The sequence below is a fragment of the Podarcis cretensis genome, assembly GCF_951804945.1.
Source record: "Podarcis cretensis genome assembly, chromosome: 6".
Lineage (NCBI taxonomy): Eukaryota > Metazoa > Chordata > Lepidosauria > Squamata > Lacertidae > Podarcis > Podarcis cretensis.
In genome coordinates this window covers 71912804-71932133 of record NC_137175.1, presented here as the reverse complement: position 1 = coordinate 71932133, position 19330 = coordinate 71912804, and the positions used below count along the sequence as shown (strand labels likewise).

At 44.0% G+C, this 19330-nt stretch overlaps 1 protein-coding gene across 4 annotated transcripts in view; it reads left to right on the top strand.

Moving 5' to 3' along the window:
• Window positions 1–19330, top strand: part of DDAH1 (dimethylarginine dimethylaminohydrolase 1) — a 126559-nt gene that overhangs the window by 47139 nt on the left and 60090 nt on the right. For 2 of the 4 annotated variants that reach the window (XM_079981706.1, XM_079981705.1), the window contains exon 3: window positions 10767–10958. The exons of 1 other annotated variant lie outside the window; for it this stretch is intronic. The gene's annotated coding sequence lies outside the window, so the exon portion shown is untranslated. The remainder of the gene's footprint in view (window positions 1–10766; window positions 10959–19330) is intronic. One more of the 4 variants, XM_079981707.1, reaches the window with a different exon arrangement.

Here is a 19330-nt window from a genome sequence, read left to right as displayed (position 1 = left end):
TGTACTGTACTATAAAATAAACAAAACAGTATTGTAGATGATAAAAATTGAAAGTAATTTTTTTTCTTGGCTGCACTGATGATAGTCACTGTTTGGATGGGGGGCTTTTATCCATTTCCACAGTCACACAATCAATCAATCAATCAATCAATCAGTAGCTGAACTGGGTTCCACACAGTCACAAAAACAAATTAACTGAAAAAACCCTCAAAAACAAAAATGCAAAATAAATAGCAAAAACAAAAGCACCAAACTTAATCCGTTCCAGAAGCCTGTTTGACTTCCAAAATGTTCTAAAACCAAGGCGCAGCTTCTGATTGGTGCAGGTGCCCCGGAAACAATAGCCGACAGCCGCATCTAATGTTTGGTTTCCGAAAATCGTTTGAAAACCGGAACACTTCCGGGTTTTCAGCATTTGAGAACCAAATTGTTTGAGAACCAAGGTACCACTCTAAATGGGAGGTGGACACAGTTGAGGAGGAGGTGGCAGGTGTCCATCCAGCACATGAAGTTTGGTATTTGTGCACAAGTATTTAAAAATAACTCTTTGGGTCTCAGCACATAACCTTGTTTGGACAGGCATGCTCTGTTGTCACTCATACTAGTGGCAATGACAAAGTGACTTTGGAGAGGAATGTGGCCACAAACAGATACTTTATTCCTTTTGCCATCTAAAGTTTGTGGTTGTCAAGATATTTCTCCAAGATGACTCACCAATGGAATTCTTCTCTTGACTGAGAATCCACCTATTGGATTACACTTCACAAGTCACCACTTTCTGCATGGTGCCTCAGTGTCTCCTTTGCCCACCAACCCATCCAACTGTTAGAATTCCTGCTCCGTGATTGCAGCCATGGGATTTTTGTCTATCACATGATGGTGTGTGTTTTGACTCCACAGAGTGGGAAGTGACGGAGACAGGATGTTTGTGTACTGTGTTCCGTGAAGTGGGACTATTGTCCTTTGTTCTTTTTCTCTTTGCTGTCTGATGCTAGAGAGAGAGGGAGCCATGTTGCAGTACTCCGTGTGTGTTTATATGTAAACAAAGTAGATTAGCCGAAATGCTGAGTTGCTGAGGTCTGTTACGCAACTACATAGACTCTGCAGATCCCAAAGTGTGCTGATGTCTGTTGGCATCGGTCGCTGTGATGTTCGGGCAGAAGAAAGCTTTTGAAGCTCCCGAACAATCGACCAGGAGGGAGGCAACATGCCAGTTGGGCATGTGTCTCTGCCAGGGTCCTACTCGAGAGTAGGATGAGCTCCTGACACCAACCACCCATTTTGCAAATACTTAGCGTATCGTTCAGGACAGATTGTCCCCCTGACACTGGGCATATGCCTAATGGATAACGAATTGGGCTGTCACATTGAGCTTGCACACTCTTCCCACTGGCAGCATTCGGATGATCGTATTTCAGCTTGATAAGCCAAAATACAAATGAGCTTCATGCAACCGCATACAATGGTTTTGCTCCTCCCCTTCATTTGGGCAGGTAAACAAGCCAGGAAGCAGCAATGAACAATGGCTGCCCGTTAAACGGATATACGAATGAGCCTCCCGCACCCACATTACAGTTAATGGCTTCCATACAAGGCAGGATATAAAGTCATGAATTCAAGTTGGCTTAATATCCTGGCTTGTGTGGAAGCCATTAACCACAGTTTCCTGGTTTGGATGTAGCAGGAAGCTATGATCAACTGCAGCTTCCTGGCTTGTTTTCTCGCTTGCACAAAGGGCACATGCAGGTGCAGGAGGCTCATTCGTATTTCAGTTTATTAAGCAATGTTATGATCAAGCCAGATGCAACCGCTGTTTCTCTCTGTGTTTAATGAGAACTTGGACACGCATGTCTTCACAAATATACTGTGCTTGCATCTTTCAAGACAGAGCTAAGAAACCTGTGGCTCTCCAGATGCTGGATTCAACCCCCTGGCTTCTGGCAACACTAGCTGTGGCTAAGGGAAGTTGGCATGTGAGGGTTTCTCCAAGGCCACAGGTTCCCTAGCCCCATGTTAAGTGGTGAAAGTATTGCAAGGATCAGTCAGTTGGGCATACTCTGCTCATTTCCTGTGTCACATTGTATGGGAAGATTGGGTAGTATTTAAGTTCCTGCAGCAGTGCAAGGGCTAGCGATACTACAGAGCGATTCCCCCCTTCCCCTGCATATACTTGTCATGGGCCAAGAGTCATCTTTACCTGCTGAACAGCAGCCTGAAGGGGGAGAAGGCAGAGGGACCACCTGCAGCTGATCAGCTTTCCAGGACACTGAGAAGAAGGTACTGATGAGAACCAAGCTGGCTTCAACTTTAAAAAGAGCTCTCAGCAACATAGAGATGCTGGAAACAATGCCTGTGGTTCCCAGCCCTACCTTGCTGCTTCCTGTTTCCCATCTGGACCCTTGGCTTCATGATCATCGGATTCCCTGACCCCTTCAGGTTGTCTGACTATGTGGATTGCTGTTGGCCAAACCCTCGAAACGGACCTAACTTTGTGTGCTGAATCTGTCTCCAGGCAAGTGTATATCAGAGACTCTTACGTTCTGTTTGGGGACTACGTCAATACTCTATGCTGTCCCAAAATCTGCCCTGGAGATTTAGGGGCTTGTGGGTGGGGGAGGAGAGTGGGGTGGGGGGAATACTGTTTCAATGAAACATTCACATTAGTGCTGTGTTGAATGCAGCTCAATCAGGAAGTTTTTAATGTTTGATGTTTTACTGTGCTTTCGTATATGCTGTAAGCCGCCCAGAGTGGCTGGGGAGACCGAGCCAGATGGGTGGGGTATAAATAAAATTATTCTACCTGGACACTGAGGTCCAGTGCCGAGGGCCTTCTGGCTGTTCCCTCACTGCGAGAAGCCAAGTTACAGGGAACCAGTCATAGGGCCTTCTCAGTAGTGGCCCCCACCCTATGGAACGCCCTCCCACCAGATGTCAAAGAGAACAACAACTACCAGACTTTTAGACGACATCTGAAGGCAGCCCTGTTTAGGGAAGCTTTGAATGTTTGATGCATTACTGTATTTTAATATTTTGTTGAAAACCGCCCAGAGTGGCTGGGGAAGCCCAGCCAGATGGGTGGGGTATAAATACTATTATTATTATTATTATTATTATTATTATTATTATTATTTATGTGGGTGGCCACTATGAGAACAGAATGTTGGACTAGATCAGAATTTGGCCTGTTCCAGCAGACCTCTTGTTAGCTTCTTATGCCCAACTCGTATGAAGTTTCTGGGTAGGTGGATGCAAGGCTGGCCCACCCATGAGACGGGGCGAAACAGCCTGCTCAGGAAGTAGAAGACCCGCCCCACCCCACCCTGAGACACTCCACCCATGGGCACCCCACCGCCTCTGCTGTTGGTGGAGAAGCGGTGCCAGCACTGGTGCCTAATTCTGGTGAGATCTCACCCAAACCTCACGAGATCTCTCTGGAACCTGCTGCTGCCACACAACCTAAATAAGAGACACTCTGGCAAGGGAGGCGTGGCGGGGGTGGGTGGGGCAGCATTTCCTATTTTGCCTGCGAAACAGGATGCACTTCCCTTGAATGGGTGCATGAGGTGGTGGTAGAAATATTCTGGTAGAGAGGTGTGCACACCAGAATATATAGCCTAGTTTGGCTCGTTAATCGGAAATGACTTTGCTGCACAGGATGAATGCAAGCTCCTGTACCAGCAGCTTGGTCCTAACTGGTAACTGGTTAGCTAACGTTAGTTCTAACACTATTCCGAAGAGCTGTTTGCATAACCAGAGAAAACCAAAATTGTGGAAAGTGGAATAAAGACGCATGTCCTTAGATTGGGAAGTAGCAAGCTGAAGGAAATGCCTCATTTAAATAAATAAAAAATGTATGTAACAGTCAAAGCACAGGTCCTTTCTTATCCAACCTAAAATTATATAAGGTGGCTGGTTGGGGTATTTATATATATATATATATGTATTATTTTTAGTGTTGGACTGGAAGGTAGTTTGCGGAAAAAACAACTCGCAATGAACTGGTGGTTGGAAAATGTATTTCAAACTACTTAAAACTTAAAGCTAAACATTCTGCCTTTAAGTGTGGCTTTTGTTGAATGGGTTGTGCGCATGACACAGTAAGTGGTGGGATGTTATGGTAATTAGTAATGACCCTTGAATACTCTGGTTTACCACAGTGCAGAATACCAAGTGCAGTAGCTTTTCCAGGAAGGTTTAGCTCCATCTTCAGGATTAACTGCAAGTCTCCTGTTTCGGCAACTTTTCAATTATTTCAGTCCAACTCTTGGAGTTTCCATTCTGGAAAACAGCATGTCCTTTTGACATTTGACATTTTTTTTTTCCTTGCGGGGGTTTGGGTGGAGGTATGTTCCATTCTCTACCTTCCTAGTAATGAACTGTGAGGTTATGCAAGGGAGGAGAGTGGGTGGGGAGGGGGGATTTTTGAACCACTTGTTCTGCGACAGATATGGGTGGTGGTGTTCTTTTCTGAAGTCTGCAGAGCCACACTATAGAAAGGTCTTAAGACTGCTGCATTGCAGGAAAACCTTCAGGATTTGTGATTTCTTAATTCTGCTGAGGAAGGGGCGAGAACTAATGGCAGCTAGACTAGAGATAGATAAGCACTGGGAACTGGGAGGAACTTTACATTTGAAGGATGGCTCTGTAGAATCTGGAATGTCTTCATGGCAGAAAAACTGGCTTTTTTACTTTTAAAATGGAAAGCAAAACCAAAGGATTTATTTTTATTTTATTTTGCAGTCTGGTACTCTTTTATGGGGGACGCGGGTGGTGCTGTGGGTTAAACCACAGAGCCTAGGGCTTGCCCATCAGAAGGTCGGCGGTTCGAATCCACGCAATGGGGTGAGCTCCCGTTGCTCGGTCCCTGCTTCTGCCAACGTTTCACTACCAAATACCACCCCATCTATATGTAGTTAGTTCACCTAGTTTAAGTGGTTTCTTGTCACTTCCCTAATCTCCCAACAGTCTGATTTTTGGGGCGAAGTAGATGCAACAGTCGGGACACATGTGACACAGTGGGTTAAACCACAGAGGCTAGGACTTGCCGATCAGAAGGTCAGCGGTTTGAATCCCTGCGACAGGGTAAGCTCTCGTTGCGTGGTCCCTGCTTCTGCCAACGTAGTAGTTCGAAAGCACGTCAAAGTGCAAGTAGATAAATAGGTACTGCTCCGGCGGGAAGGTAAACGGCGTTTCCGTGCGCTGCTCTGGTTTGCCAGAAATAGCTTAGTCATGCTGGCCACATGACCCGGAAGCTGTACGCCGGCTCCCTAGGCCAATAAAGCGAGATGAGCGCCGCAACCCCAGAGTTGGTCACAACTGGACCTAATGTTCAGGGGTCCCTTTACCTAGATGCAACAGTATGTGATTGAATCTTACCTGCAAAATAGTGGCAGTCTGCAATTGCCCCTAGTAGGCAACCTGATGCACAAAGGAAAAGCATAGGCGTGTGGTTGTCCATGCTACAGATCTTCAGCCAGGGGGGCAGCTCCAGAGAACAGTGAGGTATACAAAAAGGTGAACAGCAGTCAACAGAGGAGCTTGTTGGAAGCCCAACAAAAGCCCAACATGGTCTTTTGAATTCCCCGTGGTCTTAACTTAGCTTTCTATTAATCATCTTATAATTAAGTTTACCCACGTAGGGATATATTTTTTTTAACATACTTTTAATACATAATCTATAAGTGAATTGATCATTCTAAGGTCTACCAAGTAATTAGAATAACAGGCTAGATCCATATTCATAAGGTGTGATCTTTTGTAAACTGGAGAGTGAGAAAAGTGTTCTTGGGGGACACTTTTATGAAAGATGGGGGCGCTATCCTTCTAGATACACTGTGGGCAGTTTAAAAGACGACTTTTAAAAAGCCGTGTGGGTTAGTCTGATTACGGTATGTGATTCAGCTGAGAAGATGATTTAGGAAAAGCATTGTTTGCATGCTGCATTCCATCTCCCCTTAGCTGCTTATGCCCCCCACCAAACTGCCTTTAGTTGCAGGAAGGGCACCTCCAGAATCATACATCTGTCCCAGTGCCACACTTTCAAAAATCATGGCTCAGAATTAGGAACAAAAATCTGTATCCCCTTTTCTCTCCCATAAAGGCAGTGGAGGTGGGGATATATATTATATTAAAATCAAGGGCTTACGTCCTCAGACTATGGCAGTAAATTTAACGAAATGTCAGTTGTAAACTTGGCCATTCTGTTCTGAAAGGAAAGAAAACTGAAAGGAAAGAAAATAGGAGTATTGCATCTAGATCAAGGGAAGTAATAGTGCCACTGTATTCTGCTCTGGTCAGACCTCACCTGGAGTACTGTGTCCAGTTCTGGGCACCACAGTTCAAGAAGGACACTGACAAACTGGAACGGGTCCAGAGGAGGGCAACCAAAATGGTCAAAGGCCTGGAAACGATGCCTTATGAAGAACGGCTAAGGGAGCTGGGCATGTTTAGCCTGGAGAAGAGGAGGTTAAGGGGTGATATGATAGCCATGTTAAAATATATAAAAGGATGTCACATAGAGGAGGGAGAAAGGTTGTTTTCTGCTGCTCCAGAGAAGCGGACACGGAGCAATGGTTCCAAACTACAAGAAAGAAGATTCCACCTAAACATTAGGAAGAACTTCCTGACAGTAAGAGCTGTTCGACAGTGGAATTTGCTGCCAAGGAGTGTGGTGGAGTCTCCTTCTTTGGAGGTCTTTAAGCAGAGGCTTGACAAGCATATGTCAGGAGTGCTCTGATGGTGTTTCCTGCTTGGCAGGGGGTTGGACTCGATGGCCCTTGTGGTCTCTTCCAACTCTATGATTCTATGATTCTATGAAAACTGGATTCAGCTTCCCCAAAATAACTTGAAATACCATATATTTTGTGTAGAGGCTGAAGACGTTGCATTAAGTACATGATAGCAAGCTTGCATACATTGCAACCCTGACTCTTGCAATGTAGCTGTTTCTGTTGAATTAGCTCCGTTTCCTCCCATTTGGCACAATAATACAGAAAGCCAAATACTGTATATCTGCGAACACTTAAGGGATTTAACCACCATTTGTTTTATTTGTAGCCCCACAATTATGTTACTGAATCACCTGTGTTGCACTGAACTACTCTTGTGCTCGATAAAGCTTTGAGAGTGGGGCTGTTAGTCATCAGCTTGAAACTGCATATTACTGAATGTGTGCTCAGTAGCAAACAGCGGTAATCATTAATGCTCAGGAAAATGGTAATTTCTCATCCTAAACAGAAGCAAGCTTTCAGAAGCAAAATTTATAGTTACTTTTTACATCACGCATGTAAAAGGGAGAGAAAATCTGTCAGCTACTCTTTTTCTGTTTTCCATGCCCAGTGTTGGAGAGTGCCAATTTCAGGATGGGATGAAGACTGAAAGAGAAGCATGTTGCTTTGGATTTTGGAATGATGGCAAAACCAACAACACCCCATAGTCGAATTTGACTGGATTTAACCATCCAGGGGTCCTTTACCTTTTTTTACCCTTATGTACCCTGAGCTAGTTTAAAAACAAAACAAAAATTGCTTTGGACGATATTCATTTGCTTTGGAACTGTTGAAGTGAGCCCCCTTCAAAATCAAAATTTTCATAAATCTCTGCCAAATTATATTTTACTTTCCTGTGTGTAGGAAGCAACCTTTTCTTAGGAACTTTGCCAATTGGCCCTTGTCCGTATTATGCCAGTGTCTCATCTGCCAGCTGATTCTCTCCCATTAGCTTGGGCAGTGGATAATTCCTACTCTCCCTTCCTAGCTGAGCTTCTGTTTCAGAAGTTTCCCTCTGTTTTTCTCAGATTGCGCTGCATCAGTTTTTTTGTTAAATGACCTTGCAAGGTATCTAGAGATCTAATCTCTCTCTCTCTCTCTCTCTCTTTCTCTCTCTCTCTCTTTCTCTCTCTCTCTCTCTCTCTCTCTGTGTGTGTGTGTGTGTGTGTGTGTGTGAAAGAGAGAGAGAGAGATCACCTTGGTTCCTGATTCGAACATATCTTGTTGTGAACTCTAGTACAACATTGCTCGGATGTGCTCGTGCTTACAGTTCTCCCATACAAATTTTGTGTTAAACACACATGCCCTGAATATTCTGTGAGTGCACAGATATTTCCCAAATATTTGGTCAAGTTGTTGTTGTTTGTTGTTGTTGTTGTTGTTGTTGTTGTTGTTGTTGTTAACAAGCTTAATTAATAAAAGTGGGAGATTCTCAGTGCCACATTTTTTAGCCCAAAGTTCAAGTCTCAGCATTGTAGAGTTGGAAAAGTTGCAGGACAAGAGACCCAAGAGCAACTTCACCTCCAAGGAAGGGATAAAGCATTTGGGGCTCTTTGGGTTTATTAAAAATAAGAATAATGAAGTGGGAGGTGCAAGAGGTGTTTGTCGAATTGTGCATGGCATGGAGAATGTGGAGAGAAGCATCCCTTGCACTTCCTCTCTCATAATACTAAGATTTGGGGTCATTCAGTGGAAGAGCAAGGTTCCATGTTCAGTTTCTGACATCTGCAGATAGGACTGAGATAGGATCCTGCCTGAGACCCTGGAGACCCCACTGTCAGTTCATGACCTAGATGGACCAATGGTCTGACTCAGCATAACTGTCTTAGTTACATCACTTGAGATAGTTCCAAACATTGCCATGATGATCTAACAAAGAGGAAGGCAGTCGGGAGTGACAGCTTTCTCTATGCTCATTTATGGGCAGTTATGCTATCTGTGTTCCTGTGGGGCTCTCGCATTCCAGAGTCGCTCATATGCACCGCTTTGGATCACACTCATTAGGTACCACTCTCTTGAGTCTCGTGCCAAAAGTGGAAGGGGATTTGTTACAAGTGTGAGAGGATCAGCCAGAGGTTGACTGCAGCTTGCCTAAAATGTCACTGGGGACAGATGGCAATTACCGAATTTACAATGGAGTAAGTACCACATAAATACAGTGTCTGTGCAGGTGAAAAGGCTGCAATAGAATTGCAACCCATTAACTTTGGATCAGGCCCAATTGCTTTAATTAGGCTGTTCTGGAGAAAATCCGTTGTGCGTTGCGGCTAAAGCAAATGAGTTTGGCTCTTAAGTAAACCTTTGTGACAGAATTTATGCAAGGCTCTGAAACTTACTAAAGTGTCCAACTGACGAAAGAACAGTCCCTTAAATGAGATACAAATTATTTGCTCCTTTTATGACTTTTTGTACCTTTTGCCCTTGTGTATGTATAACCAAAACAAACTTGTTTGGTGGAAAGAAGGGGAACAGAAAATACTGCACTCTTTCCCCCCTCTTTTGTCTTTCTCTTTAGCAGTGTGGGCTTCATATGCAAGCCCAAGATGTGAAAAGATTTCCTAGCGGGAGCCTGGACATGCATAGCAATTCAGGAAGTGCTTTGTGCTGAGAACAGCCCGGCTAAGTTTCTGAGAAAGCAAGATGTGCAGCAAATGGTGGGAATGTGCATGGAAGCATAGCCATAAGGCTGCACAGTGACTGAGTGGGTTTTTGGGCAATGACATCTACTTCCTTCTCCAGCTGCACTGGCCCCAGATCTCTTGCCCCTCCATGGTACCAGGTTAAGATCACTTTGGAAAATGAGCTGGAATAGCATGAGACTCTTAATCTCAGGGTTGTGAGTTTGAGACCCATGTTGGGCAAAAGTTTGGACCAGATGACCCTTAGGCAAAGGTAAAGGGACCCCTGACCATTAGGTCCAGTCGTGGACGACTCTGGGGTTGTGGTGCTCGTATCGCTTTACTGGCCGAGGGTACAGCTTCCAGGTCATGTGGCCAGCATGACTAAGCCACTTCTGGTGAACCAAAGCAGCACACAGAAACGCTGTTTACCTTCCCGCCGGAGCGGTACCTATTTATCTACTTGCACTTTGACGTGCTGCTAGGTGGGCAGGAGCAGGGACTGAGCAATGGGAGCTCACCCCATCGTGGGGATTCGAACCGCTGACCTTCTGATCAGCAAGCCCTGTGGTTTAACCCACAGCACCACCCATGTTTGGACCAGATGACCCTCATCCCTTACAACTCTACAATTCTGTAATTATATGACTCTTGCTTCTACTCATTGACTGATTCACCTGCATCAGCTGCTTCCTTTCTGCAGTCCTATTCAGCTCTTGCCCGCCATCTTAGCGAGCTCTGAGTAACTCCTGTCTGCACAGCCCCATCCTGATTGTCTTAATCCTGTACTCTATTGGTTGGAAGTTCCTGGTGAATGCAGAGGAGAAAGACTGGTATATCAAATTCTGATGTCCCAAGTGTTCATGCATTCAAAGAGAACAGAAGGAGTCAAGGTTCTATTAGCTGTTTTCAGAGTAGGGAGTGGCTGCAATTAAGCTAGCCAAGGGTCTGTTGTATCCTAAGCCAGGTACTTTCAAGCTGTGGCAAGGGCCCAATTCAGGCTTGTTTCCTGTATCAGCCTGGAACTTTCGCATCAAACTTGTAGACCTCTCCCGCCTTCTCACCTTCCACCCTGGACAGTGGAATCAGAGGAGCTGCGGGTGCAAGTGGTGGCTCCATCCCTTTGTAAATCCCCTCTGCTGCTAGCCAGGAGATAGGATTGTGTACTTAGCAACAGCCCATCCTCAGATAAACATTGCTGAGATATTTTAAGCAGCGCAAAATGCCAGTAATAGTACTTACTGTGACTAAAACATTAAATCGGGCAAAAATAAAACAACACGTGTAGCTCCTTGCCAAGAGAGCCGAAAAATAACTAATGCCATTGTTTGTTTTAATTGAAATGCCTAAACAATTGAGTTCCCTCCACTTTTCCTTTAAGTTTTAGGTCATGGGACGCCAAACAGGATTTGCATCGCACCCTATCCCGAAGCTTCTATTTGCTTGCAAATGCCAGAATTAACCGCCCGAAACCCGCTCTTGGAAATGACTGTGGAACTTTTATAGAACGTCGTACGTTAAAATCTGCAGTGCTTCACCAACATAGATGAAGACATACTGCACATTGTGAAAGGTAATCTTCTATACCTATTTTGAGAGGTGTTATTAAGACAGAACATTAAAAAAATGATGGTGGTGTCGAACAGATGGCGTCGTTCTCTCTGGATGTGAATGCCCACATGTTTCCTTTGAATAACTCTTTACGTGTGAGTCCCCCCCCTCCCCCGCTTACTTATTTTTGTTGCAATTAGTAACATTTTGTAAGTATACCAGACAGTTTCTCCCTGACGTGCCTTTCTTCTTGTCAGCCGTGAGTCTGGTCTCATTTACATGAAGAGTGATTCAAAGTGTTTGGTATACAAAGAGGAAGGGGGAGGATGGAGGCCCTGCAATTATTGTTGGACTCTTAACTCCCATCAGCCCCAGCCAGTATGGCCAGTAGTCAGGGGTGGTCGGTTTCTTTAATTGTGACAATTTATTTAGATCAGGGTTTCCCAAACTTGGGTCTTTAGCTGTTTTTCGACTACAACTCCCATCATCCCTAGTTAGCAGGACCAGCGGTCAGGATGATGGGAATTATAGTCCAAAAACAGCTGGAGACCCAAGTTTGGGAAACCCTGATCTAGACCATTTCAATAGCAACTTACCATATTTTCCCGTCTATAAGACGCCCCTCCCCATGTATAAGACGCCCCATATTTTGGGGGACTCCGATTTAAGAAAATGGGGAGAGATTGCCCCTATGTATAAGACGCCCCCAAATTTTTGACATTATTTTTTAGGGGGGAAAACTAGTCTTATACATGGAAAAATATGGTACATTTCTCTTTCTCTCTCTCGCTCTCTCTCTCTCTCTCTCTCTCTCTCTCTCTCTCTCACACACACACACACACACACACACACACCTATAGCTCCAAGCGGTTTACAACATAAATTGAAACATGAAATGAAACATTAAAATATATCAATGTGAAGCATTACAAATGAATCTAGAGTACAAAATACAACAAAGACCCACATTTAAAGCAGCATTATTAACAAGAAAACAATCTGTTATCTGAAACATATACTGTACATTAAAAAAATGTGAATAAGACTCAAACTTAGAAATGCAATAAAAAAAACCCCACATCATTAGTGGTTAAACAAAATAATTCAGGCAGAAGGTGCACCCCCACTAACCTCACCACTCAGTAACACCTCCCAAACACTCTCCCTCATAGAAAATTCACTCTCAACTATTCGTATCCATCATAATTGAGGGGTGGTGTGTCCTGTTTCACTGCTTGAGGTGAAATGGGAAGGGCCACCTTGCCCTGCCTCTGCTACCTACCATACCTCTTGCTGCCGGCACTGCTGCTCTGTGGTGCCTTGTTGCATAGTTCTCCTGTTCGGATTTTAAACATACTTCAACTGAGAAAATGCACGCTCAGCTGAGCAATTTGTGACCATTAATGTTAAAAATCTGGCAATGGAAAATTTCTGTGGTGTCCCCCTTCCCTTGATGCCTTAAGCACATGCTCATTTTGCTTAATGTTTAATCCAACCCTGTTTATGCCACAATAAATTGGTTAGTCTTTAAGGTGCCACAAGTCTCCTGTTTTGTTGCACCAGACGAACATGGCTCTGGAAAACGTTACTGGTAAAAACATAAGACTGATTCCCTGAAATTTGGATAGGCTTTTTTTTAAAAAAAAAAAAAATGAATGTGCAAATTTACTTTCTCACATTACTTTAATCTCCATGACATTTAAATAATTCCTCGCTTTTAGTGGCTTTCGTCTCCAGAGAGCTTTAGACAAATTAACTAATTCGCAATGGATTCTAGGCTTATTCAGAATGGCGTCACCTTGGCCAAAGTCACTGTAGTAGTGTTACTGGAAGCCATTAACACCAGCTGACAGAGACCATAATTTATTTTTTGCTTCTGCCTCCACAGAGAGTGGTGTTTGCTTTGCAGAAAATAATACAGATAATCTTGCACATTTCTGCCAAACCTATCAGTTTTTGGTGCTGCTGCCAGTTTTGACTTTCAGCTTCTAATCTAGAGGGATCGTTTGAATAATTTAGTCAGGAAATCCAGTGCTCTTGTTGGTATTCCATCAAGCCGTGCTTGATAGAATCTGGTTTGTAGCATAGCACTCAGGGGCTTGGTCAGAACCTTTCTGTCTTCTGCTCTGCACTGTCTGTGGGACACAAGATCTGGTGCCAAGGGTTCCAATAGAGCAAAGGGAGCAAAGCAATGTTTTCTTGCTCAAGTCCTGTGAACCAGGCCTGTCCCCTGCACTGGTATTGTATTACAGACTCTCCAAGTGTCCCTATTTTCTAGGGAAAGCCCAAATTTACAGAAGCCATCCCAGTTTCTAATTTTACCCCGGAATGACCCGCTCATAGCTGTCAAGTGTCCCTTATTTGAAGGGACAGTCCCTTATTCCAGCGCCATGTCCTGCTGCTGCCCCTTATTGATGGATGTCCCTTAAGTGTCCCTTAAATGATGTCCCTTAAATTTCAAAGGAGGCAGCTCCTCTCCCTCCCTCCCTGCCGGCCAGGAAGGAGGGAGGCTCCAACTGTGTTGCTTGGCTGTGTTGCTCACCCAATAAGAAGTCTAAGAACGACAGGGAGGTGGAGCTTGCATGCCTTGTGTGTGGCTAGTTAATGCAAGCTGAGGGGTTTTTTGAATGCTGGACGCCATTTTGTTGCACGTGCTGCTGCAAACTTTGCAGTGCAAAGCCAGGCCGGGGAGCCATCTTAAGTTGAGGCTGCATAGGCCTTGTGGTGCATGTGATTCAGATTCTATTCAGTTGAACCTCTAGTTACAAAGTTGGTTGGACAGTGTTCTCGAAGCTGCCAGCATGAGTTTGACCAGACTGCAGGAGGACAGGAAGACTGGAGTGCCTGGAATAGGTGAGGCTGCAGGTCCCTTATTTTCAAGGCTGCTGGTCCCTTATTTTCAAATCTGTAAGTTGACAGCTATGGACCCGCTTTCCCTTAGGACGTCCCTATTTTCATCTGAGAAATGGAGGGTATGGAATTATCTGACCCCTGAGCCATCTGAAGGCAGCCGTGAATAGGCAAGCTTTTTTAATGCTTAATGTTTTATTATGTTTTTATATATGCTGGAAGCAACCCAGAGCGACTGAGGCAACCCAGTCAGATGGGTGGGGAATAAATAGTAAAATTATGATTATTGATGAATAAAGGTAAAGGTAAAGGTACCCCTGCCCGTACGGGCCAGTCTTGACAGACTCTGGGGTTGTGCGCCCATCTCACTTAAGAGGCCAGGGGCCAGCGCTGTCCGGAGACACTTCCGGGTCACGTGGCCAGCGTGACATCGCTGCTCTGGCGAGCCAGAGCCGCACACGGAAACGCCGTTTACCTTCCCGCTGGAGCGGTCCCTATTTATCTACTTGCACCCGGAGGTGCTTTCGAACTGCTAGGTTGGCAGGCGCTGGGACCGAGCAGCGGGAGCGCACCCCGCCGCAGGGATTCGAACCGCCGACCTTTCGATCGGCAAGCCCTAGGCGCTGAGGCTTTAACCCACAGCGCCACCTGCGTCCCTCTATTGATGAATAGGACATCCCTATTTGTTCTAGAGGAGTCTCATGCACAAAAGAAAGTCTCGTTGACTTTACTGAAACGTACCTTGCTTAATACAGTTGTGATTAGGAATGAAGGTCCTGTTCTTGTTTCTATAACAATCTGAGTGCCCAGAGTGCTGCAGTAATTATAAATAATTACAATCTTACCTGGATTAAAGTCAGATGAAGTAGGGAAACAGAAGTTCTGTAGATCCTTAACATTTAAGCCTGTGGTTAAACAGACTGTACTGGATACAATTTTAAAGGCAATGAAGACACCTAGAGTCCACTGAGTATGGCTGATTGTCTCTCCTGCGTAAAACTGCACATTGTACAAAACTGAAAATGTGTTCACTCGTACAGCTGAATTAATTGTCCTGTCATGCAACAGTAAGCTGGGGCAGATGAGCCTTCTGTTTATTTGCTTGAGTGTTTCGGTTCTTTGTTTTTGCTTTGATGCTGTGCTCCCAGCAGTGGCACAGAGGGAAAAACCTCATCCACATGCTTTAGCGCTGAGAGCTGATCTCTCCCCCCTTGCACCAGGGTAGCAGCAGGAGCCATGGGTAATTATGTACAAGCTCTGGGGGGAAGCCCTTGTGCAGCACATGCATTCCCCGAAGGCTTTTAGAGGCCGTGAAAGGAGTGTAGGAGGAGGTTGCATGGTGCCAGCTTAACATTGCAAGAGCAGTAGTTTGCACTGGAGCAGAATGGAATGGAAACTGAGGTGTCAGGGCCCCGAGATATGTGATGTCCTGCTTCAGACTACAGAAATTGGGTTGTTCCATTTTTGAAATCTCAAATGTTAAAACCTGAAAAGCAGAAAAGCAGCACAACAGACAGTTAGCTGAGCTGAAAGCTGTGCACCTGGATAGGCTAGGTTATTGGTTTGTTTGTTGTCGTTTGGCAGGGAGCATTCAAAAATGTGACTTACCCTGTGGTACAGCCCACACAAATCCAACTCCCTTTTTCTGCTGCAAGTGAGATTTCAAGCAGAGATCAGATGAAAGGAAGGATTCCAGTAGAGCTTCTTGCACAGTAAAGTTTCCTGCAGGTCCCCGCCCCCCCAATGCAAATTCTTCCTGCATTGCTATCCACTTGCCTCTTCTCATCTCACCTTTTGGTTTGAAACTGGCTCAAAAACACACAACACCCCAGCTTCATAATTTGATTTGTTTGTGTGAAGATAGCCAGTGTAAGGATTTATCAGGGGCAGGTACCGAAATATAGTACAGATCTTGAGTAAAGCAGCCTAGTTGGAAAATTTTGTAGGAAGTAACTAACTGGGGTGGGGGGTGGGGACTTTATCCTGGGGAAATAATTGCATTACTCATAAACACGTTTAGAATTGACTTTCATTTAACTTAACCAACAGCCACCGTCCAAAACATATTAACAGTGAAATAAGTACTATTAATTTCACTGAAATAGCGATGCAGACTTTAGCAGCTTAATCAGTCCAATTATTAGAAACTAAGCTTAATTCTAGTTAATCAGGAAAAGAATAATTACCCTTTTGTGCTTTAAAAGGTTGCTGCAAATTGAGCGAAGGAATATGGAGCCAAAACATAAAATAACCACTGTGCTTCCTAATTATACAGTGGTACCTCGGGTTACATACGCTTCAGGTTACTGACTCTTCAGGTTACAGCCTCCACTAACCCAGAAATAGTACCTTGGGTTAAGAACTTTGCTTCAGGATGAGAACAGAAATCGTGCTCTGGAGGCGCAGCAGCAGCAGGAGGCCCCATTAGCTAAAGTGGTGCTTCAGGTTAAGAACAGTTTCAGGTTAAGAACGGACCTCCAGAGCGAATTAAGTTCTTAACCAGAGGTGCCACCGTACTGTAACAGTGATCTGGAAAAGGGTTTCAGCAGCAGCATTAACATATTAATATGTGATATATTTCATATCACAGCTGAAGAGTATAGGGCTTTTGCTGCTTGAGGTGAAAGACAAAATGGTCTCCCTCTCCATGCTGTATGCAGAAGCTGACTGGACTGGCAGCTGAATCTTACTATAACACTGGTGGTGGGATATTTATTTTTTATTATTCTTTATTAAATTTGTATACCACCCTATACGCATAGATCTCAGGGCGGTTCACAACATAAAATCACAATATGAAAAACACTAAATACATAATTAAAATTTAAAAAGGCAGCCCAATAATCCCCACACCACCATACCTGAGGTAGTGGACCAGATTAGGGGGCTCAGGAGAAACCATGTGGCCCAAGGGGAATGGCTGAAAGTTCAGGAGGAACAGCCACCTGAAGCAGTTGTCTCTCTGCCGAATGGTATTGCTGGCCATGCTGAAGAACACCACATATTTGGGAGAATAAAAACCATACTGTTACTCATTGTAGTTATCTGAGAAATCATCAGTTAAACAAATTATTTTCACTCAAGATTCTCCCAGATTGGACCACGGAAACGAAATGTAATCAGGACTTCCAGGTTGGTGCCTCCGGTAATGGCGGAATTCCTCTGATCGGGAGGAATTTGCCCCGTGGGAATCTGGGTCTGGCCGCCACGGCAAAGGCGGAGACCCGTAAAAATCACAGGCGGGAGAAGCCTGTGAGTGTGGGATTTGGCGGGCACCTTTTGCGCCTCCCCTACTCGCGGGGAAACCCAGTTTCGGGGGTCCGGAGCGACGTGGGGTGAGTGGTGTGGTGCTTCGAATTGACTGCTTCTTCCACGGAGCGAAGCTGCATAGCTGTTGCCGGAGAGCGCTGACTTTTTCCTGTGGACAATTTGATCTTAAAGTAATTACCCGTGAGTAGAGCTGAAGCGGGAGAATTGGATTTTTTAAAAGTTTGATTTGGCATCGTAACGGGGAGGTTCAATACAGGAAGTCCGCCTTCCCCTTTTGTAAATAGACTGAAGCAATGAGGCTGCAAGCTGAAGTCTTGGAAAGCCTACTGTAAAGGACTAAATTTCCACTGGTAAAGAACATTAACCCCCCCCCCTTGGAGGCAGGAGAAGAGGGGGGGAAAGTTGTGGATTGAGTATGCCTGCAGGAGAGAGCGAAGAGAGCTAAAATACTGCCTCTCTGACTCTGGAAATGGCCTGCTAGCAGCACTGACGTCTTTTGGAATGCTTATTGACAGTGTTTAGAACGTTCATTGACAGCTAGCTAAATAAGAGAAATACATTGTTTCTATTGTCTCCGGCTGCTTTTAAAAAGGAGTAAAAGTAACTGAAAATTGAAACTAACTTTGGATTGTTGGAAACTGTTTAAAAGAGGACATTACGGATTAATATAAATTGAAACTGTTTCCCCCTAGTGGAAGCCTTTGAAACAGGTTGCTTTACAAGAGCTGGGCTAGGGGAATTTCCAGCTGCAAGATAAAGAACTATGAGACTCTGAGACTGACCTTGAATTTTTTAAGTGTTATGGCAAATGGAAAGGAAAAAACAGACCAGTCAATTGTTGAAAAAACATTAAGGTCTGGGAGGACTTGGCAGCAATCCAAGAGAGGCTCAACATCAGGCCCCTCTGCCTCTTCTGCTGCTGCTTTTGCATCAGTACATTCAAAATCAAGAGGAATGTCGACAGAAGAAGCCTTAGCGGCTGCATTAATTAAAATAAATGATTCACTGAAACAGCTTAACAAGAAAACAGACGCGATAAATGTGAAAGTGGATGCTGCAACTACTAAAATTGACTTAAATACAGAAAGTATAAATAATTTGGGACAAAAGGTGAATACCAATACAGAAACTATCCACAAATTGATACAGGAATCTACTTTGATATGGCAGACTGCGGAGGAAGCCAGGGAGAAAGCCGTTGCTGCTGAATGTAAAGTAACACAACTTGAGAGAATAGAGTATTAAAGATGAATGTTAGAAAAATGTTGGAATGAAGTTATACGGCTTTAGTAGAAATGTTATAAGGAATTAAGTATAAACAGATTAATAGAGTATTAAAGGGAAAATAAGGTTAGAATGTGCTAAGATAATTACAGGATAGAAAATGGAGGAAGATGGAAAGGAATTGCTGAAACAATTAACAGAAGTGGAATACAAAAAGGGAGGTGTGAGGAGGTCGTGGAAATAAGATATTGAAATTATTTGATGTGCTTTAAATTGTTTTTGTTTTGTGTTGTTAGTTTAATGTGTTAGTGTTATGTAGTGTTTGTGTATTGTATTGTATTGTATTGTATTGTATTGTATTGTATTGTATTGTATTGTATTGTATTGTATTGTTCTTCTTTTTTGTAGTGTTTAAATTGTTGGAAAAGTAATAAATATTATTTTTTTAATAAAAAAAAGAAATGTAATCAAAAAGTTGTGTGTTACTGAAGGGAGGTAGTTTGGGGTTTTTTTTATCAGCTTAGTTATGAATTGACTGATTTGTCCAATGATCCTTTCCCTTGCTCACCCACACACTTGCCTGTGAAAACAGCAAGCATAAGTTGAAGATATACTGGGATGGTTTACATTTTTCAAGTAACATTTTATTTATTTCAAATTTGTGTCAAAATGTAATGGCTTCTCAAGAACTCATCTCTCTCTCAGAAAACACATCTGCTAAGGGCTCAGTCTAGGTTTAGTACAGACATACCTCTTGTTACGTTTGCTTCATGATACAGTGGTACCTCGGATTAAGTACTTAATTTGTTCCGGAGGTCCGTTCTTAACCTGAAACTGTTCTTAACCTGAATCACCACTTTAGCTAATGGAGCCTCCCGCTGCCGCCGTGCAGCCAGAGCACGATTTCTGTTCTCATCCTGAAGCAAAGTTCTTAACCCGAGGTACTATTTCTGGGTTAGCGGAGTCTGTAACCTGAAGCGTATGTAACCCAAGGTACCACTGTACGTTTTTTCAGGTTGCGTCCTGTGGCGACCCGAAAGTACCGGAAAC